The sequence below is a fragment of the Pelodiscus sinensis genome, chromosome 2 (assembly GCF_049634645.1).
Source record: "Pelodiscus sinensis isolate JC-2024 chromosome 2, ASM4963464v1, whole genome shotgun sequence".
Taxonomy (NCBI): Eukaryota; Metazoa; Chordata; order Testudines; family Trionychidae; genus Pelodiscus; species Pelodiscus sinensis.
Window position 1 is genome coordinate 63,359,983 of NC_134712.1, and position 23,115 is coordinate 63,383,097.

Consider the following 23,115-nt stretch of genomic DNA (forward strand, 5'->3'; position numbering starts at 1 on the left):
TGGAAAAGATTAATTTTGTGCTATTATTGGTCTGGAGACATCTTTCCTGAGATGCTGAGAAGAGAGGACAGCAGCACATGTAAAGAAATAACATATAAAGGTAAAAAAAATCATCAGGAAAAAAAGCAGCATTTCAGTCCATTCACTTCAATGGAGTTACACAAGCAGCAAATTTAGCCCTTAACTGGCAACTTTTGGAGAACTGTGCATTTAATTATAATCTATCAATCTGATTTTGAATTAAAGGAGAAAATAGCTATTCAAGCACAGAAATGCACAAGTATGTATTTACTTACAGGCATGAAGTAAGATTTCCATGCTCACAATATAATCGCTGTGCATTTTTCTTGTGAAATGCAGCACTCTTAAGAATATGGCTTCCACAACTCACCTAATAGTCACTCAGAAAATTTTCACTCTGGAGATTTCATACTGTTCACACTTACACGAGAGAAAGCATGCACGAGAGACAAAGTGAGTGAGAGAGTGTTATTGGAGATTTTGTTGACTTTTTTTGCTTCAATTAATAAGTGTAGAAACGAAATGTAAAGAAATTCAGTGCCAGCAGAGGGAGGCAGCTGCTCTCCAGGCAACACATCTAACTGTTCGCTGATGCACAGTAGGGAGCCAATTGAGTTTGTTTTTGTGGAAGTGAACTCACCCCTCAGCCATTGTGTAAATGTGGCTTTAAATCAAGCTGTAATTAGATTTCACTGTATTTAACAAAAACCCTCTGTTGCTCTTCTTTCCCAGTCCTAGACAGGAAATAAAAGCATACACACACACACACACACACACACACACACACACACAAAGGGTATGTCTTTTCCTTGAGTGTGTTCTGGCACACTTACAAATGTAAGTGTAGAATATAAAGCAACTAGCTAGGTTCTGGGAAGTTTGCTTAATTTTCCGACAGCACTTACGAAAACAAAAGGGTCTCCCACCTGGCTATTTAAAATATTAGCCCAAATTTAGCAAATTCTGCTTTATTTAAGATGCTTAGAAAGCATTAATGAATCCAACTCTTCAATGAAGTCTAGTTGTGTTCCTAAATTTAATTTACTAGACAAAAGAGAAATTGAAATCTTTTTGTCAATGATGCAGATTAGAACCGCCACAGTGGGATTTTAGGGCAAGTCTTCCCTCTTTCATTTTAATCACTTCTGTCTTTACAATCCTTTTCCTATGTCAGCAACTGTACTCAATTTATTGTGCACATTTGTTCTTGATTGGTATCCATTAAAGTCAACTATCAGTATCCTCTTTTCAAAACTATTATACAATAACAATGCACCCTATATTTGGTGGTTTTATTTTTCTTTTGTGTTGTATTATAGTCAGTGCATAAACAGGGTGCATCACTAAGTCAAAGTGATTTAAATCACCAAGCAAGAAACTTAATTATTTAAATCCGCAAATAAAAAATCTTGATTTAAATCATCAAGTTTAATTGTGTTTTGTGTTCATAATTTTGAGTTAGTTTCTAAACAAAAAATGTCTCATTAGTTGGTAACAATTAAAATGTTTATTCACAACTGAATATAGCCTTCATATTTAATTTGGTGCTTCTTGCTAATCAACAGGATATGCTATATTCACACACATTTATTTAAGCAATTATATGGCTTAATTTACATTTATTCAGATTGCTAATTTCTACATTTGTAATACATTAGAAAATTGCACATAATACATTTCTTATTTACCAGAGAATTAATATTTTATTTAGGATTTGTGTCCGCTTATTTGGATGGAAATTTACATTCAATTAAAATCCACAAAATATATTTTTTTACTAAATAAAAGTGCCTTAAAAGCATTGGATACATAAGGAACAAGCTTTGCAAAACATGTTTTGCAAGGAAAGATAACTGAATTATTAAACAAAGGAAGTATTATCTGCAGTTAGTGAACTGATATTGTTTCTAATCACCATTTCCTTCAAGATTTTAGAACTAGTAGAGCTCACCCTTTCATCATACTGAGTTTTTACATACAGACTGGAAAAGAAAAGCTAGTTTTCCTGTTTTTTCATCTCCTAGCTGGTTTCTTATCTTTGAACTAGACATTGAATTGAACTGTTGAATAGGCTGAAAAGAAGAATAAATAATCTCTCTGCACTTGCAGAAGAGGCTACTACTGTCAAAAGTTGGTTTAAAGCACCAAACCAACCATGATTCCAGGTGCTTAGCCAGGGACTTCCACCATTCATTGGTTTGACTTCCTTTAAAACTTGGCAGCAAACATGTATACTATATATAATCATATATTGTATTTAAATTTAAAATTATTGATTTAAATTATCTGATGGTATTATAATAAGTTTCAGTCTTTACACAGGTCATCAATTAAAAATCCTCCATATTTAATTTAAATATAATCATTGCCTTCTTATACAACCAGTATGTAAACAACACCTAAATTGTAGGCAACAATTACTGTAAGTTATGTCACACTGCTTTCATAAATAGCATAGTTTGGAATTTATAAAGCACTTTTCTGCTCAAGATTTCAAAATACTTCATAGAATTGTATAGAAATTTTCTGTTTTACAAATGGTGAGACTGTGGGAGAAAGGTTAAGTGATCTGTCCAAGGAAACATATTGAGACTGTGACCATATAGGAATGGTCTCCACGCATAGTAGTCTCCACTCACGCACACTATTTCCAAAAGGCAAAATACGTAGATATTTCCTTCAAGATAGAGTCACTGACTTATGACTCTACATATAAATTTCAGAGTCCTTCAAGGGACGAAATTTTAATATCAATACCAAGGACTCTTTTAAAAGCAGAAGTCATTGGGTCTTCACAACTTGTCTACTCTGTTTTTTCAAAACAAACTGATTTAGAAGTAAGCATCTAACTACATGTGTCAATATAACTTCCTCACAAATAATAGACATTTTAAGAAAATTAAGGCTGTTCCCTATTATTCAAAAAGCAGCAATACTCTTAAAATTAAGCAAGTCTGTTTTTGCTGGTATATGCTTTCTTTTTTAAACAAATATATTTTAGTTTAGAAGGGAAAACAAATGACAATACAGCATAAACTGCAGGGGGTTCAGAGAAGGATAACTAGAATGATTAATGGAATGGAAAAATCTTTTACATCAAAAGAGTAAAATGAATGGAATTACTTACCTTACAAAGGAGACAAATAGAGGGGAAATGATAACAATACAAAAATGATGAATGATGTACAAAAGGTACATCAGGAACTATACTTTCTCTATATCATAACACATAAGGGGCCAGACAAATTAAAAGTATTAAATGTACTTTTCTTCCTAATACAGACATGTAATGAGACTGCAGAACTCATTGCCACAGAAAGTCACTGATGCCAAGAACTTTGCAAGACTCAAACCCAAATAGGGGTGTATGCAAATATACATATCCAGAGTTGTTATCAATTATAACAAAAACTTCAGAACAGATATTAAACAACATGGCACTAGGATTACAATAATCTCTAACTAAAAAGATCAGGATGCAATCTTCTGTGAAGGGAAGATTATCTCAACTGAATACTGTGTGGCTCTCTCTCCTCACTCAAACATTTAGTACTAGCTACTGCTGCAGACCACATACTGGGCTAGACAATGGTTAGATCTAACATGGCAATTCCTAAAATATGAAGAGGATTTCTATTGCAAATTATGAAGTTAGAAGAAATTAGATGACCATAAATTTCTAAATTTCCAAGACTTAGTACATCACAATTAATCCAAAAATACTATTTATAAGGTAAATCCTTTAAGGAAATCTAGGATTTGCGATATCATGCTGGAATATCAAGTACCATTATCTTACTTTCGGCACACAGGACAGAAATTTTCTTTTTGTTTTGTGTGTGCACAGTGCTTAGCACAAAGAGGCAACGGTATCAGATTGGGACCTGTCAATTTGCCCTGTCTTGTCAATCATTCACAGGAAAGTGAAAATAATAATGCACCCCTATCTAATTATACAGGTGAGTACTTGAACAGGGGAGTTCTACATTAATACGTAACAGGTAAAGCATGAAATGTATTATTCTTATTTTACTTGAGTAACAGCAATTCTGCATACTGATTATCTGGAAACAGATATAGTAGTAGTCTAAGGAAAAAATAGTTTTAAAGTTTTAATGAAATTCCAAATTTCAAAGGTAATGCAAGAGAGATACAGTGACAGCAATACTTGTTAAAGCTAGGATGATGACGACAATAAAAAAAGGTAATCTATTCATATGAGGGATGTAAGCGACTACTAGAATAGTTGACTACTTGATAAGCCTAGGCTTATCGAATAGTTGAGTCACTACTATACTAGTCACTTCCCCCCTACCCTTGACGCTTCTGTATCAGAGGCACCAAGAGAGGGGGGAGTAGGACCCAGAGCTGGGAGGAGCTAGCTTAAAAGCCAGTTCCCCCCAGCACCATCTGTGTGGGGAGCAAGGGAGGCAAAGGCGCAGCGGGGAAAACAGCATGAACAGGGATCAAAAACTGACCCCACTTGTGTGGGTTTCCCACTGCACCTCTTCCTTTGAAATGTACAAGTGCCACAGGAGGCTCTTGTACATTTCAAAGGGAGAGCCGCAGCAGTTTTAAGCCAGCTCCCCCCCAATACCGACTCCTGCTCAACCCCACTTCATGCCTCTGAGCCAGGGACGGCTCTTGTACATTTCAAAGGCAAAAGTGCAGCAGGATAGCTAGCTCCCCCTTATCGATTCATCGAGTAGTCGATGGAAATTCCATCGACTACTTGATTAGCTGATTAATCAAAATTTAACATCCCTAATTCATATTTGATCTATGAGTACAACTAAATTACAAGCAAGGTGAAGGCAAGACACACTCATATATGGTAGCTTATATCAGAAACAGCCATTTTACATCAACTGTATTTTTTGCCAGCTTGATTTTCAGCTCAACTGCTACCAATGAACTGCTGAACAATCCTCAACCAGAGCATTTAACTTTGTTTTATACTCTTCATTATAATTTTCCTCTCTTCACTTATATTTTGCCCAAGTTTGGCTCTCCTAAGAGCATCACTTCTATTTCTTTATTTCTGAAAGGCTTTCCGCATCTCCTTCCAAAGCACCAGTTCCTTAAACTGTAGCCTGTCTCGGGTTCTATAGAGAAATGCTTGTAGTGTTAGTAGAGAGAATCTTCAATTTCACAGATTATATGGAAATGCAGTGTAACTAATATAAGCAAGGCAAGCAGATTCAGAGATACAGTGAAAACTACAATCAGAATAGATTCAGTCAGGATCACACTATGAAACACTAGTAATTTATGGTGACAAAGGTAAAAGAAAATTACTTGTTCTATAACTGGTGTTTTGCAAGATATGTGGAATGGAAATGAGCAACACTACCGTGCGTGATCTTCAGGAGTATCGGGAGGTGAGCAGCTCTGCCGATCCCTCGAAGTGTGTCCTCAGAGCATGGTAAAAAGGGCACTGCACGCTCCCCGCACTTTCAGTTTCTTCTCGCCATAAACTCTGACAGAGGGAAAGGAGTGTGGGTCGTGGAATGGGGATGAGTTACATGTCTTGAAGAACACCAGTTACAAAACAGGTAACTGTCTTTTCTTCTTTGAGTGCTTGCTCACGTCCATTTCACGGTAGGTACCCGTGGAAGTGGATAGTTCACAGACTCTTTGAGATTGTAACACAGCCCTGCTGAACCCAACATCCTCCCTGGCTTGCTGAGTGGTGAAGAAGTAACGAGATGTGAACAAACGATGAGCACACTGCAGCTCTATATATGTCTTGGACTAACATGTGTACCAAGAAAACTGCCGAGGACCCCTGTGCTCTGATTGAATGAGTTCAGACAATCGTCGATATCAGGAACTTTCTTAGCTTGTAACAGGTCTGTATGAACGAGGTGATCCAGTTGGAAACTGTCTGCAATGAAACTGAAAGACCTTGCTCTGTACTGAAACCATATTGAAAATGGCTGGTACCTGGCAACCAGGATCTGCATTCATCTGGTCCCATCGAAGGACATTAAATAAGTGGAATTTCCATTGACTACTAGACTAGTTGATAGGCACTTCCGCGTTCCTCCTTTGAAATGTTCAAGAGCCCCCTGTTGTACATTTCAAAGGAAGAATGCGGAACTCCGCATGCAGCCCGGGAGTAGCAGGGGGCTGCACATGCTGTGCCAGCTTTGAAATGTACAAGAGTCCCCAATGGGGGCTGTTGTGCATTTCAAAGCGGCAGCGCAGCACGGAGCCCAGGGGCAGCAGGGGACTATGACTGGAGAATGTCTGGAGGCATATTACAAGACTGTCCCACGTAATAAGGAAAAGCTGGGATGTCTTTGTTGGTTTTTTTGCGTTCCACTCTGCGCGTCTGAAGGGAAATCACCAATGCAATTTTACTGTCTTCTTTTTAAAAGAACGAAGAAAAAACCCACACTACCACCACAACTTAGTAATGGGGGCTGAAAATGTCAACTCCAGTTCTAGTCAGCACTAGGAAAATGCCAACATTTATTGCTCACTTTTTATCCTACTTTTCCCTACAACAAATTACAGTGGATCAGTATTTGATTTTGGAAAAATGATGTAACGGCAGCCCAAATTAAACCTGAGCACTCCTGTTCAAATCTGGAAGGTAGGTGCTAGAGTCCCGGAGTATTATTTAAATCTGGAAAGAAAAAACCCATTTCTGCTTTCATGGCTATGGAAATAGAATAAAATCCTCCTGTGTGCCTGGGATTGTGCCTAAAGCTGTTGAGGCCCTCTCCTCTAGTAGAGCCTTCCCTTCCTTACTTACCATATTAACCTCTTGTGGGTCCATATATCTCCCTTGCTAGGCTTCAGACAGATGTGTGCTTTCCATACAGTCCACTCAATTCCTTCTTTGGGGTCAGCAAACTAAGGCCACTAGCACCCTTAATACAGTCTGAGGAAGGCTCCTAAGGCTGAGATCTGGACCAAAGCTGCCTATTCCTTGTGCATTCATTTCCCCCTTCATAGCACTAGCCCCTTCTAGCACCCAGCTCTCCTCTGACAGCACCACTCACAGTTTCTCCCACTGCTCCCCCCTCCCTCCACGTTGCTAGCAGCCAAGGGAATACTGAGTAATCCCTTCTCTGCTCTAGGCAGGGAGCTGGCCAAGGAACTACAGCTCTCGGGGTACCCTGGGATTCCCAAGAAACGGGTCCCTTCTTGGTGCCAGCGAACCACTGGCCCAATGGCAAATTCACCACTGACCATTTGTAAAGCCTTATTACCCTACAACTCAAATCCTGTCTGACTGAAGATATCATTGAAACAGATGTCAAGTGGTGATAAGGAACTATATGTAAATTATGGCGTAAATCAAAAGTAGAGACATTATATAAGTCTTATGAAAGAGGAACAAAATATATTGGACTGAAAAAAATTATACTTGTATCCAAAGTTGTAGTTTGTGATTACAATTCATACATGATTAGGTTGTGCATTTGGCGCCACTACTGAATGCTTGGTAAGCTACTTAAAATTCTTCCAGCATACCTGCAAGTATTAGTAAGGAAGTCACCAATGGAGCATGACCTGTAGGGACTGTATGAACCTTACAAATCCTGACTGGTCATTCTGACTAATTGATGCTGTCAGTAGGAGGACAATTTATCTGCAACACAGACCCACACCAGAAAATAATTAAGGTTATACTGAGATTTGCAGTTACAATTTAGTGGTGACTAAATCCCATTAGGTCATGTCTCACTTGGCAGTCATTGTGCTATAACTCCTATTTACTATGCTAATCATAATCATCTCACTCACAGAAGGCTCCCCAAAACTGCTAATAATAATAATACATATAAAAAAAGTTTATCACCAAATTTATATTACCTACTCCTAGGGCAATGACTGAATTTTCAGGAAGTAAATCTGTTTAGTAACAATTTAAAAAAAATTACTCTTTGAAACACAAATCCACAAGTCTAGTGTTTTCTTCAGTTTCTTTAAGACAAGTGAATGATTAGTTTTAAGCCTTGTGAGTTTCAGTTCATATAGTTTCACACCAAATGTCTCAGGCTACTTTTGAAACAACAACCTGTTAGCATACTTGTTTTATGTTTGAAAGCAACTATATTCATGATTATTTCTGTGTGCCAAAGGAAACAGATAGAAAATGGGTTTACTGTCAACACAGCCAATAACCCAGGCAGATTGATGCTGAAGCATAGCACTGTCCTGCCCATGCTGAACACAAGGCCCTATTTCCCCAGCCCTGCAGCAGAAGTCACTTAGAAAGTAAAGCTAGTAGCACTTTCTAAGTTTGGAACACATGCTAGTGGCGTACAATAGTTTCCACAGGGGGACGGGAGGGAGAAAGGGAGAAGGGTCCCTCCAAGAATTTGGTATGTGATCAATGTCTGCATTTTTATATTAATGGAGGTTTGAGGGGTCTGGGATGGAGTTTGGGTACAGAAGAAAGCTCTGGGTAAGGAACTGGGGTGCAGAAGGGCATATGGGTTTTGGGAAAGGGTTTGGGTGAAGGAGGAGGTGCAGGATCTAGGAGGGAGTTGGAGTGCAGGAGAGGATTCTGTCCTGAGGGAGGGGTATAAGAAGGTTCCAGAGTGCTGGAGGGAGTTTGGATGCCTCTTTCTGATAGAAGCAGCAAGGAGGGAGGGAATGACTAGCATTTGCTTATTAGATAGTCAACTAGCCTTCACATCCCCTAGGCTGGAAAGGACCCTGATAGTTCAGCCTCTAGTACTGACACAGGACAAAATATACCTACATCATCCCTGACACATTTTTCTAACCTGTTCTTAAAAACTTCCAATGATGGGGACTCCACAATCACTCTTAGAAGATAATTCCAGAGTAAAACCATCCTTATAGCTGGAAACGTTTTTCTTTATATCTAACACAAATCACTCGTGCAGACGTTGGGTCCATTACTTCTTGTCCTAACATAAGTGCACATAGAGAACATTTAACATATTTGAAGACCATTATCAGGCCCCCACTCAGTCTTCTTTTAAGACTAAACACATCCATTTTTTTAAACCTTCCTCTTAGGTCAGGTTTCCAGACCTTTTATCATTTTTGTTCGTCTCCTCTGGACATTTTTATTTGTCCACATCTTTCTGTATGTCCATAAAAAGCTGGAGGTGCAATGGACTGGATGTGTGTATGTGTACAAAACAAAGGTGGAGTGGAGGCTTTCACCAGGGATGCAGAAGGATCAGGGACCATTGTAATGGGTGCTATGCAAGCAAGGGGGGTTTTCATCCTGGAACATCCTGCCCTTCCCACACTCCTTAAATGAGGAAGGTGTCCCATTATAGAAGAAGCTGAGAACTACTGATACAGAAGAGGTTTTTCCTGCTGCAACCATCTAAATAAAGACAGAGACATTACTCAAATGTTTGTTCTGTAATGCTAAAAGAAACCACTGAAGAAGATGTGGTCTTTAAAACAAAGACATAAAATTTGGCATAATATAAAAACCTGCTATGCCAGCTTTACTTCTGCAGGATAAGTGGCTCTATTGTAAGAACCAACTATTTAGCAAAAATTGCACTCTATGTTAGACCTTTTTCAGTGTGAGGGGGGAAAGAAAAAACAGATGGGAAGGTCTATTCCCCATGTTTAAGGCTACCTCTGCAGGATGGAAAGGACATGGTGACCCTTAAATTTTTTTTAAATGAAGGTTTGTATTTCAAATGAAAAACAAAGGCTTTTTTTTCCTCTGCAAATGTATTTTAAGGTGAAGCTCCATCAAACTGCCGTTGGTGAAGAGAGAGAGATTGCTTTGGCAATATCTTCCCCATGGCTAAATGTTCTGAGCACTTCTGATTCGTGAAATGCTGAAGTTGCATTAATGTATTATTTTTAAATCAAGCAAGCTGAAATTTGCTAGACTGAAATTTCAATACATACTTAGTAGAAACGAAACAGTGAAAAGCAATGAATACAAGTCCACCCCATAATATCTGAGAAACAAAGTGATGACTAAAGAAACCATAGTCATCAGTTTTGGTTTGTGGTACAGAAGTTTACTTTTGAACATATCTGGAATTCAGCCAACTCCCATGACAGCACCTTCAAGTTGAATTGAGATTTTTATGGGAGAAGAGACATAACCAATCTCTTTCAACAGCTTTGTGTCATTCTTTTGGTTGGCTTTAGAAAGTAAATTAAAAGTTTTCCATTAGTATGGTAAAGAAATGATACAGTTTTGTTTTCATTTCAAATACTCTCTCAAGTTACGGAACACTTTAGCCAGTATGTGGCAACAGCTACATGTTTAATATTTGTAAAGCCTGCAATTCATGCTTATATGAAAACAGATGTGTACACTGCACTAGTCCCACGACCATAGATGCTTTTTTATTTTTTTTAAATATGTTGTTGATTTTTTTTTAACTTTTCAGTTAAATAATGGAGGAAACTGAAGCAAAAGGCAGCACTCCCATTGAGGGGAAAGGAACATCAGAAAAATCACAAGCACAGAAGGAAAGCTGTGGTACAACAAAGAATGAAGTATGGTTTTGAAAAGCAATAAGCATAATATCACTTGAGGCAACATGTGAAGTTGCCTTGATCAATTATTCATGCAATTTACAGCAACAGTTACAGTTGCATCCGTAAAGGGAAAATAAACTAGGGCAAACACAATCTTCATAATTATGAAGTGTGCCCTTGATTTTCACTGGAACATTGGCAACTGTTTCATGCCATGTGTTTCTGGTTAGTAAAACCACTCCCTTTTCCCACCAAAAAGGGGAACAAATTGATTTGCTGGAAATAGTAATAGTGTTCAAGACCATGTTTCAATCCCACACTCTCTGAATTATTGATACCTTATGGTACCTTAAACTTTGTACATGAGTCATAAAACCTCCTATAAGTATCTCTACTAAACACTATGGAATTATTGTATACCTTTTACAAAAGCTTTACTTGCTCATTGTTCTTGGTGAAAAATTTGACTTTTTAAATACTATTTAAAATGGATACCACAACCCACACATTACATTTCCATCTCAAAATTTTGTCCCTATACCACAGATACCAGTAATCTCCTATGGTAACGGTAACTGAAATATTAGAGAGGAAAATATTTTTTTCAGTTTGCTCACTTTCTGTATGTGACAGTACTGTGTATCAGAATCAGTTTTGCTGTTTTGTTCATGGTGTACAATCTACCCTGAAACTTGCCAAACTGATGCTTACCAGCAATCAGCTATAAGGCTGAAACAATCAAAATGGGCAACAGGCAGAGAGCAAGGAAAAGTAGGATGAGGCAGGAGTATGTTTGAGGTGTTGCTCTCAGATATATCTGAAAGACACATTCAGGGTCTTTTGAGCAGTGATCTTGGGTGAAATCCTAGTTGTACTGAAGTCAATGGAAGTTTTACCACTTACTTCTCTCGAGCCAGGATTTCACACACCATGTCTTTGAATGTGTTTCCATAGGCCCAACACACTGAGCCCTGGTCCAAGTTGGGACCTTCTGGGCACTACCGTAACATAAATTATAAAATTAATAAAACAATGGATGAGCCAAAATATGTTTACATTTTTTGTAAAATGAATGTTTTAAACAATTGATGATTTCCTATTTAAAAAGTGCTCTTAGAAAAAATATTTTATCATGCAATAGTCATTTTAAAAATTTGAAGCTGCAGCCCTTTAATCTTCATGGTTCTGCACAGATTTTGTCATCTTCCATGTCAGCTGTTTCTAGAGCCTTTCAGCCAACTTCTACAGTAAGTATGCTCCTCCCATACACCACAAGGGTCTCATTTAGCACAGAACAGAAAAATGACGAGAGTCCTGTCTATGCTACACAAAAAAATCCTGTGTTTTAGTCAAGTGTTCTGAAAGGTTCAGGCCCATCTATATTACAGCTATAAATGAGTATAAGTTCTAGGATCACAGTGTAACCCACACACCAGTGTGTGTGTGTGTTTGTGTCACTGACATATGCAGTGGTACTTGTGGATGGGTTACAACAGTTCATACTTTTTATGTATGCTCCAGCCTTCAGCCTTTATAAGCACTTTACCAAAAGTGAATTTGGTACTAAGAAATAATTATAATACTGGTAAACAGAAATTCTCTATCTGGAAACCTCACTCTTCCCCTTTTGCTAGTTGACATAGTGTAATATTTCTATATTTTTCCAGCCACATGAGAAACCAGTATGAATGCTGAAATTAAAGATTGGTGCATCTTTAAAAACAGAACACATCACAGAGATCTCAAACACTCTGCTCCATAAGTGGATTTAGATTTGAGAAAATTAAATTGAGAGGATGTCTATCAACTTTGGAAGGAATTTTTGCCACTTCACATTAAAATACAGTCTGTATGTCATGTTTTGCTATCATACCATTAATATTTGGTTGTCAGCAATACTCAGCATAAGAAAAATACATATAAAGTACATGTATATGTTGACTACAGAACAAAAGTCCTTATCTTGCAACCCTATGGATCTTTGTCTCAAAAATAAGTATCTTACCTGCATTTAAGACTTCTGAGTTTTGGCTATGCCACTCTGAACGAAACAGAGTTTCTTGCATTAGACTCAAGTTTCAAAATGGAAGGAGGGACTTTTCATATCAACATTTTAGGCAGCTCTCTTCACCTTCGAATTCCAGAAGATTCCTTGCAATGCCTAGAAACAGCAAAAACAAAGGATATTTGGTTTGATGGAAGTAGGCCTCAAGAAGCCACATTTTTAGATATGAATTGAAAATAAATATATTTAAATATCAAAACTACCAAACAAAATAAAAAGAGAACAGATGTTGGACAACAAAAGATATACAAGTTTTGGGAGGGGGAAGAGGGGATTTGAAAAATGAAGGGAAAGGAGAGGTTAGGGGTGACTTAAGCTAACAATGAAATTAGTTGCAATATACTAGTCCTGGTAAGTTAAGAGTTCTAATCCTTAGCAAACAAAATACACCTTCAAGTTTTGAGGATGCCTAATATGAGGATATCTCATTTGGAAATTACATTTAAGGATGCGTTGGGAATCTGAAAGGGCTGTGCTGTGAAATCTGGGTCTCAGTGAAGTCAATGGGAGTTATGCCATTGACTTCATAGAGGCCAGAGTTTCACTTCAGGAATCACAATGCCTTATGGCCTAACAGGGGTGGGCAATAATGTTTTGACGGGGGCCACTTCAGAAATTTTTTAAGTGGCCCTGGGCTGTACCAGAAGGGGCAGGGCCTCAAGCAGAAGGGATGGGGCCAGGGTACTTCCTTGCTTCCCCGCCCCCAGACCATGATTTGCGCCCCCCCCCCCAGGATCTGTCTGGGCACCTATGCCGCTGGCAGTAGGAGGAGACTTTGCATGCTTCCTCTTCTGTCCCCCAGGCCAATCAGGATTTGAGGCGAGGTGGAAGCACACAAAGTCTCCTCTCGCCCTACCAGGAGCATGTGGTGCTTCTAAGACCTGCGTGCTCCTTGCAGGATGGGGGCAGGGTAGAGAAAACTGTGTGCGCTTCCCCCGGCCCCCCAGGCCCTAACTGACCTGGGGACAGGGGAGTGGCAGGGCCTCTGTGGGCCGGATCCAGCCCATGGAGGCCTTTTTGCCCACCTCTGCCTATAGTTTCATGAGAAATAGGTCTGCCTTATTATTGTCACAAATGCTACCCCGTATTATTATGAAATAACAAGAATTCTGTTTGGAGAGGTAATGGGGACTATCCATCAAACTACTCTATCAGAATTGATGTAGATAGCAAAGGTAGACTGATTACTAACCACCCTTGCTCATGGGCCATTAACAGCCACCTTTGTAAAGCATAACATACAAAGAAGTGACTTGTTTGACCGTCATTGCATGGAATAACCTCTATAAAGGCAGTTCCTCTTTACATTCTAGTTTGACCTTTATTACTATTAGACACAATGGACTCAGAGTGGGTAACATACAAAAGGCAAAAAGAGTGCAGGCAGTCCCCGGGTTACGTACAAGACAGGGACTGTAGGTTTGTTCTTAAGTTGAATCTGTATGTAAGTCGGAACTGGTGTCCAGATTCAGCCGCTGCTGAAACTGATCAGTTTCAACAGTGGCTGAATCTGGACGCCAGTTCTGACTTACATATAGATTCAACTTAAGAACCCCAGGCGCCCCCAAGTCAGCTGCTGCTGAAACTGATCAGCGGCTGATTCCAGGAAGCCTGGGGTAGGGGCTTCCTGTAGTCAGCCACTGGTCAGTTTCAGCAGCGGCTGACTTGGGGACACCTGGGGCAGAGCAGCTGGGATTTTGCTGGGTTGGTCCAGTAGTGCCGCCTCTCCTCGGTGCTACTGGACCAACCCAGCAGCACCCAAGCTGCTCTGCCCCAGGCGTCCTGATTCAGCCACTGCTGAAACTGACCAGCAGTGGCTGAATCAGGACGCCTGGGGCAGAGCAGCTGGGATGCTGCCGGGTTGGTCCCGTAGCACCCAGAGCGGCGCTACGGGACCAACCAGCAGCGCCCCAGCTGCTGTACCACAGCCACCCGGAGCAAAGCCGCGGAGCACGGGGGCAGCGGGACAGCCCAAACGCGCCGTGGCTGTCCTGCTGCCCTCGGGCTCCGCGGCTTTGCTCTGCTTTGCTCCCTGTCCCCCTGGTCTGTAGACCAGGGAGACGGGGAGCAAAGCGGCGGAACACGCGGGCGGCGGGCAGCCCAGACGCGTCCCCCTGCCAGGGCTTTGCTCCGGGGCTCCTGGCAGGGGGACGGGGAGCAAAGCAGAGCAAAGCCCCGGAGCACGCGGGCGGCAGACAGACCAGGGGGAAGGGGAGCAAATCAGAGCAAAGCCCCGGAGCACGCGGGCAGCGGACAGCCCAGACACGTCTGGGCTGCCCGCTGCCCGCATGTTCTGCTGCTTTGCTTCCTCTCCCTGGTCTGCTGGAGACCAGGGAGAGGGCCCCATTCATAAGTGCGGATCCGACATAAGTCGGATTCCGCGTAACTCGGGGACTGCCTGTAGTTGGCACTGAATTCCCATTGATACTTTAATGAAATTTCAATCTTATACATTTCTTCAAACTGTTGGTGTTACAAAAGCTTTAACCCAATGGACCTTATTCAGAATTTGACCCTAATAGAGACGTTAGTCTGAAGTTAAGTTTGTCACCTTTCTTCAATTGTGAGCCGATCATAACTTTAAAAAAATCCTTATTGTAGGCAAAGGTGGTTGCATTATCTATTATTAACCATACCTGACACTTCACGCTATAGGATCCTGTTTTCAGTTACTTACACCTTTTCCAAACTTCATCTATTTGGGCTAAAGTTTCTATACCAGATGTATGCTCCAAGCTAAACTTTTGTAGAAAATTTCAACCAAAATAGTTCAGCTGTGGCTTAGATCAAGATTAGGGAAACAAATTGTTTTGCCGGTGTTGAAAATTTTTGCAAGCTTTTGATGAACTATCATCGCTATGTGTCCCCAACCTGGGGAGAAGAGGAAACCAAGGGAAGACAATAGGACCACTGGCAGTAGGGGGAAAATAACTGGGACCAGCTAGGCAAGGAGACTGGGAGCCAATAGGTTAAAGCAAAGGATGTGGTGTGATAGATCTCATGAGTAGACAAGGTGTGGGGACAGAATTGGGACTTGCTGGACAAAAAGAGTGGGACAAGGAGCTAGTGGGGGAGGGTGGTTTGGAGAATAATACTTAGGACTGATCGAGGAGGCCAACGAAGGAGCAACTTTCATTCTGACACTCCCTACCTTTTAAGTGTTTCAATTTGTAACATTAATAGTGTACTTCTAGTGTGTGTGTGTGTAGTATTTGAGAAGTTGTATGTGGTCAGGTAATTGAATACTATCATAAAGCATATGGACAAAAGAATCAAACAATACACATGCAACGTATTACGATGCATACACACACAGCACATATAAAAGTTAGTAACTTTGTCTACCCATTACGTTTCCCATTAACTCACTTGGCATAAAAGTAAAGTTCTTAGTTTAAAAGATGCTTTGTGTGTGCACTCCATCACTTTCATCTTTTCAGTTTGAAACTGTGTGTGTCAAAAGCTCTTTATGAAAAGCTGGTCTAAATTTTCTCCAGCAGTCAGCTCTCCCATTCAAAGGAGCAATTAATCAGTATTTCTAAATGTTCATCCTCCCTCCTACTCTTGAACCAGAGGGTTCTTTGTATGAAGCAAGGAGTTACTTTCCTAGTGAACTCATGTGATGCAGCACAGAAGAAATTAATTACTGCTATGACTATAAATTGGGAGACTGAAATTGATTAGTTCAGAAGACTACTAATGGGCACAGAACCCTTTACCTCTTGCTCACAAGGCAAATTCAGAGCAACTCAGCTGCAACAGAAGCTTTCAACTGCCAAAATGTGATGCAAAATCAGTTAGTGATGCACATGTGCAACCATTACAAAAAAGAGAATTACTATTGGCGGACTCGGGGCACTAGAAACACACACTATGGAAGTTGTAAGGTATTTCGAAGAATGCTAGTATGGCCAGTATTTTCTGCTTTCATTTAAAATAAAGATGCAAAATGTTTCTAATTCTTCTGGCTATGATGATATCCTTATGCATGTCAATCAGTGTAGCACTGTCTCTCTGTTTTCAGACAAACAGCCTGAAATATTAGCTCTAATGCCATAATCCTGCCAAGTGCTGGGCAACTTTCACTCCTGTTAATTTCAAGGGGAACTAAAAGTGTTGGGAACCTCATATGCACTGTGCTCAACACCCCCAGTTAATTGTCCTGTTCCTCTTAATAAGTAACAGTGACATTTAGGGACCATAATTTTTTACCTCTCTCAATTAACGTTAGATACCTAACTCCACATAGTCATAGAATTTAAGGCCATAAAGAACCACCGGATCATCTAGTCTGACCTCCAGTGCATCACAGGTCACCAGCACTGCCTAATATCTGCACATTAAAGTCAACAACCAAAATTAAACCAAAGCACTACTGCCCAAAGATACTAGACTATTAAGTGAAACAGGCAGAGACTAGACGGGGCCAATGAGCACCAATGCTCAAGGCCCCAGAAAAGTTAGAGAAATGATTAAGTAAGACATAGCTAAATAAGCCTGGCAAGTGACCCACACTCACAGAAAAGCAAAAACACCCCAAGGTCACTGTCTACCTGACCGGGGGAAAAATGCCCAGCAGATGCACTTGATGCAAAAGAATCACCGAGCAAAACCCCTGGGAGAGAGAGAATGCTCATTCCTTCCCTTCCAATGTTCCATCTCCTGCCAAAGCCACCACTGAATCCTTATTTCTAACCTCAGGTAATGTGATTAGAGTTGGCTTATACTATGCCACAATACAATCAATACATAATTATTCACACTTTTTAAATGTGTGTGCTTTTCTGCAAACATATGAGCAAGTAAGTTTATAAAAAAATATGCCAAAATATTGACTTTTAAGCACGTTTTTAGAATATTTTCAGAAGGAGAATTCTGAATTTGTAATAAATATTTATTCTAGAAATGTGATTCTATTATTTATGATTATCCAGTTAGGATACACATTGTGTGCCTCATCAGAATAGCTGGAATTTCAAAAACTGATATCTCACGAACTACAAGCAACCTAAAAAATTATTTGTGAAGTGCATCATGAATACAGCTGAAGAAAATAATTATCGCAAAAAATTTGCAAACAGAAAAAAAGAGACATTTGTCTTATATAATTGGTTACTATGATTCTCCCACTTCTGACTAAGAAATGCAGCAAAAGAAACTGGGTTTTAAAGGAGGACACTGTTAAGAGAGGACACTACAGGCACTTACGAACGGGACTTTCTCGCCCCGGAGGTCGAGGTGGCGGATTGCTGCCTGTGAGCTCCGGGGCGAGAAAGCCCCGTTCGTAAGCTGCTCCCGGTGCCTGTGGTCTGCTGGGGACGGTCCCCAGCAGACCACAGGCACCGGGACTGAAGCCGCAGCTGTGGCGGGGTCCCTCGGCTCTGAGACTTTGCCAGAGCAAAGCCTCAGAGGCGCGGCACCCCGCTGCCGCTGCGGCTCTGTTCCCTGTGTCCCTGGTCTGCTGGGGGGGGGGGGGGGGGCGCAGCTAGTGTGCCCTCCCCCCCCCAGCAGACCAGGCTTTTGTTGTGGACCCTGGGGCAGAGCAGCTGGGGCGCTGCCGATTGGTCCTGCAGCGCCGCTCTGGGCACTACTGGACCAACCCGGCAGCACCCCAGCTGCTCTGCCCCAGGTCCTGATTCAGCCGCTGCTGGTCAGTTTCAGCAGTGGCTGAATCAGGACGCCTGGGGCAGAGCAGCTGGGGTGCTGCTGGGTTGGTCCAGTAGCGCCAAGGAGCGAGTAGCGGTGCTACTGGAGCAACCCAGCAGCACCCCAGCTGCTCTGCCCCAGGCGTCCCCAAGTCAGCCGCTGCTGAAACTGACCAGCGCTGACTACAGGAAGCCCCAGGCAGAGTTGCTCTGCCCCAGGCTTCCTGGAATCAGCTGCTGATCAGTTTCAGCAGCAGCTGACTTGGGGACGCTTGGGGTTCTTAAGTTGAATCTGTATGTAAGTCAGAACTGGCGGTCAGTTTCAGCAGCGGCTGAATCTGGACGCCAGTTCCGACTTACATACAGATTCAACTTAAGAACAAACCTACAGTCCCTATCTTGTACGTAACCTGGGGACTGCCTGTATTGATATTGCAAGACATTGGTGAAGAAAGTCCCACTTACTGGGTTGCACTGGAGATATAAGTTAAATTTGAGCTTTTCTGGGGAGTTGCTACTTTCTATTCTGTTATTTCAAATTTCAAAGGGTGCCAAGAATAGCAGAATGAGGCATTATGTAAGTGTTATTATTTAGAGTTATATTCCATTATAGTTATGTAGGTATTTTACTATTACTGTAGAGGTGCTGTGGCATTGTAGTTCTGATGTCTAGTGTGATAACAGAAGATAAACATCAACAGTAAGAAGACTAACAAAAACACACTTTTACAATTCAATACAAAAACTTATTCTGTCATCCAAAATTAGCACATTTCAAATGAAAATGTCACTAAAATAATACTTTAAAGTGGAAAACTCATCTATCTTAAAACTGGAGCCATTTTTCTTCCTTCCAGCCTCTTAGGCTGATTAGAGGAGGATAGCAGAAATTGGCTGGTTCAAGCATCTAGCAAGCCCACTGTGACAGGGCACCTGCCCTGCACTGGCCCCTTTAAGACCAGGCCCTGAGCCAGGGCGGGAATAGAGGGACCAGCTGAAGCTGTTGGGCTAATGAGAGCCCAGCTGTCAGCTACACAGAAAAGCCCGGTTGGCTTGGAAAAGCCCAGCTGAAGCCATTAGGGCGAGTGAGAGCCCAGCTGCCAGCTATAAATAGGGAAGCACAGTTTGCGGGGCGGGGGGGGGCAGTGGAGAGCTGACTGCAGAGGAAGCAGGAGCTCCTTGGAGGGAGACAAGCTGGGGATAGCCAGCAACGGCTGGAAGAGGGCCAGCCAAGACACCCCCTGGCTAGGGGCTGGAGACAAAGCCCTGGTTTGCGGGCGGGTCATGAGGCTAAGTAAGTAGAGCAGTTGAGACAACATGCCAATGATGAGCAACCCATACAGACTGAGACGGGCTAGATGAGGACAGTCAGGGGGCACTGAGGCACGGTAGGGGGCTTGCACCCTGACACCCACCCATGGTTGCCAGAAGGGCGCAGCTTGTGGCCTGTAAAGGTAGCTACTGAACCTGGTCCAACATTGGCTGTGCAGCTGCAAGAAGTTCATGTACACTGTACAGGCATCTTCCTCTGTATCTTCAGCCACAGTCAAAGTTTCTGTCTGATGAATACTTATAGCACAGCAAGAAACTCTACAGAAGGCATTACCTCAGTAGAACTGGTCAAAAAATGGTAACATTTTTCACTCACAATCCTTAATAAAAAAAAAAAAAACAACAACTGTGAATAAAACAGTCAAAATTTTAAAGTATTGCCCAGCTTTACAAATCACTTCCTTCTTTACTTGCCTGCTGAAAATAGAACTCTGGTCTGGACCTTATATTTCTCCTGCTGGAACTGACAGAAGCTGCTATGGTTAAGTTGTATACAGACCGTAACTCTTTACTCTATACTACGTCCTGCTGATGTCATCTACTTGCACAGGAAAAACAGATTAAATTATAATGACTAAATCTTAAAATATATGTATTTGTAAGTATCAAAGTGACACACTGTCTTCTGATGACTTGGAACCTCAGGACATTTAATTCTCATTTAAAGAAAGGATCTTAGATCCCCCCTGACCTCCTAGAAGCCCATTGTACTATCTGCACAGCCATTATCATCTAGCTCAGGGGTGGCCAACTCGTGACTTGCGAGCCACATGCAGCTCTTCAAAGGAAAAATTGTGGCTCCCACACCCGGGGGTCAGCTCCCGCACCTGCGGCTGTTCTGCATTCCCCTTCTCTGACCTTTTTTCCTTGTCTGGTCAAGATGCTGCTTGGGGCAGCAAGATCTGATGCTGCAACCGACAGAAGCCTGCTTGGACCACACGCAGCTCTTAAAGGGGGGGAGGTTAGGGGAGGGTTGCTTAACTTCTTTTCCTCAGCTCTGTGCGCTGTATCCACCACTATTTTGGCTCTTTGTCTGTAACGGGTTGGCCACCCCTGATCTAGCTATATAAACCACTGAAATTACCAATAGCCCTCTTGCCATTGAGAAGTCTCAGGACATTCCTTTCAAATAAAAACATGGTGTTTTCCTCATTGAACATTTTCTTCCCTCTTTTCTCTCTTTTGTGTAGTATGAAATCATAGGGCTGAGATTTGTCAAGACAACTCAGTTAGACGGCCATAAAAAAAGACATGCCCAGGCTAATTCTGAAGGAATTATGAATGACTGAAATAATACCTTAACCTATTAATTCCAAAGCACCTTGCTAAACTTTCAAACATTACTGGACCAAAGCTCAGGGTTTGTAAGCTATTAAAGAAATAAGCTGATCTGCTCACTTAATAGCAGCGGATGAAAAATATGATAAGATACTACCAGTGCTCACTGTCTCTGGAGGAAAAGGGAAGAAATATTAGCCTACTTTTTAACAGTAACTAGATAGCTAGAGGGCTACAGCTACATTCAGTTAAATGTGACAAACCATCTATGCTAAGATAAATTTGAATGCCTTCTGCAACTGAAGAAAACTAAGATACCTTGCTATCTTTGGAGGGAGAGAAGTAATTTAACAAAGCAGATAAGTTGTAGGAGGTCACAGACTTTCAAATAACTGGAAATAAGGTATTATTCGCCAGTGGACATTATGTCAAAGAGAATCAGTCTACTGAATGTATACTCCAAATTTTTACAGACAGGAAAGGTGAGTCACTGCACTTCTAAATCCGTAAAGCAATAGTCTCAATTCAGCAAAACCAAAACACAAGTTTTGAATTAAGAAGGCACAGCAAATTTAAGAGGGTGTGACATTTTTAAGACATGGAAGGTGGGGTTTATAATTTAAGGGGCTATTTTACTTAACTCCAGTAATTTCTCTTCCAGTCTATAGAAATGTATTTAATAAATGCAAAACAGACACACATCCTATATTAACCCTATGTCAAGATTTAGAAATTAAACACACAAAAGTCAGGAAATGCAGAAGTGAGGTTGCCTACAATGAATTGAAACCCAGCAATCCAATATGTTGTATTTTACCTGGCCCGTGTTGTGAATTGATACGTAACACATTATCTTTAGCATAATGTGGTAGAGTTTACTGTTGTTGTGAGAACCTCAACTTCTGAATTTTATGACTTCTGAATGGCCAAAAAAACCCACCTTTGGATAAAAAATAGGAATGAGTCTGGAAAAATAAGCAACTGAAATGAGGGGTCTACTACAATACAAAGCAAAGTCTGCTGAAAACAAATACATTGGTAACTATTTTACAGCAGGAAAAAAGAGAGACTGCCACTCAATGGTAACAATTCCCTCTAAATTCTAATGACAATTTATTATCGCTACTACTATTATACATTTGTGATGCTCATGCTTATTGTAAAAACATATTGTCCCCCCTCCCCCCCAATTAGGCATGGTGCAAAAAGTAATGCTTGAACCTGAAATTAAATTTTGGGGAAATTAAGGGGATTATGTACTTTTAATAAACTCCACTTTTTCTCTTTACTTTACAAATAAATTAGAGATATATAGATATTTGCTTATGTGCCATAACCAGAACTAATTAATTCAGCTGTCCATCATTCATTTACTAAGGAAATATAGCTTATCTTAATAAGTAACTCAGGTTTTAAAAGATCAAGTATTCTGACTGAAAACTGCTTGTATGCCTGGATTTCTTAGTCTATAGGGGCTGATCATTTTAAACTTTCTATGGAAGGATTTTCCTATGGAAAAAATTCATGCCAAACCCCAGGTTCAAAGCTGTTATTGTTACAAGTTCCCCACCCACATTTTCAGCACTCTCTCTTTTGGGCTCCCCAAACAATGTGTTTTACTTATAAGGAATTTAACTCTGCACTTATATCTGTTACAAATTAACCAATTGTGTATGTAGGAAATATACATTTTGTATAAGAAGCATGGACTGCTGTGTGTTAGTGATCTGTTATTTACAAAAGAACTGGGCAAAATATTGTAGACCTTACTCAAAAAAAAAAAAAAAACAAAAAAAAACAAAAAAAAAGCACTGCAGACCCATTGTAAGGTTACATTTTAACAGAAAAGGACAGAATATGTTTATTTTAATACACTTCCACTGCAAATCTAACACTACTGTTGGCACGAATCTCAGATTTCATTAGCAGTCATTTTCTACATATGCAATTTTAGTTTAGATTAGACAGACAGATAGATAGATAGATGTGCCTATACACACTTAAGTAGAATTATATATAGTTCACTTTCTCTCTCTCACACACACACCCCCACCCACCCACCCACCCACAATAGAAAATTAGGTAATTTTTTACTTACAGAAGAACTTAAATCGTAGAAAATGAAGAAAATGACATGCATAAGGCAACAGGGTTGCTTCACTTTCTGTCCTCTGCTATACGTTATCAAAACTGGGTTTGGTTTGGTTTTGCCTTTTTAAAATTCTACTCAATTTACATATTGCTACAGGAGAGATGGCATCTGGCTGAATTTGTCTGCATCAATTTCAGTGATAGCTCTATCAAACAAGAAAACCA

At 40.7% G+C, this 23,115-nt stretch overlaps 1 protein-coding gene across 7 annotated transcripts in view; it reads right to left on the minus strand.

The window, feature by feature from the left end:
* FAM110B (family with sequence similarity 110 member B) overlaps positions 1–23,115 on the minus strand; it is a 172,271-nt gene that overhangs the window by 102,746 nt on the left and 46,410 nt on the right. For 6 of the 7 annotated variants that reach the window (XM_006126146.4, XM_006126149.4, XM_006126147.4 and 3 more), the window contains one exon: positions 12,485–12,640. The gene's annotated coding sequence lies outside the window, so the exon portion shown is untranslated. Of the gene's footprint in view, positions 1–5,374; positions 5,501–12,484; positions 12,641–23,115 lie in introns of all 7 variants that reach the window. The other variant, XM_075920664.1, reaches the window with a different exon arrangement.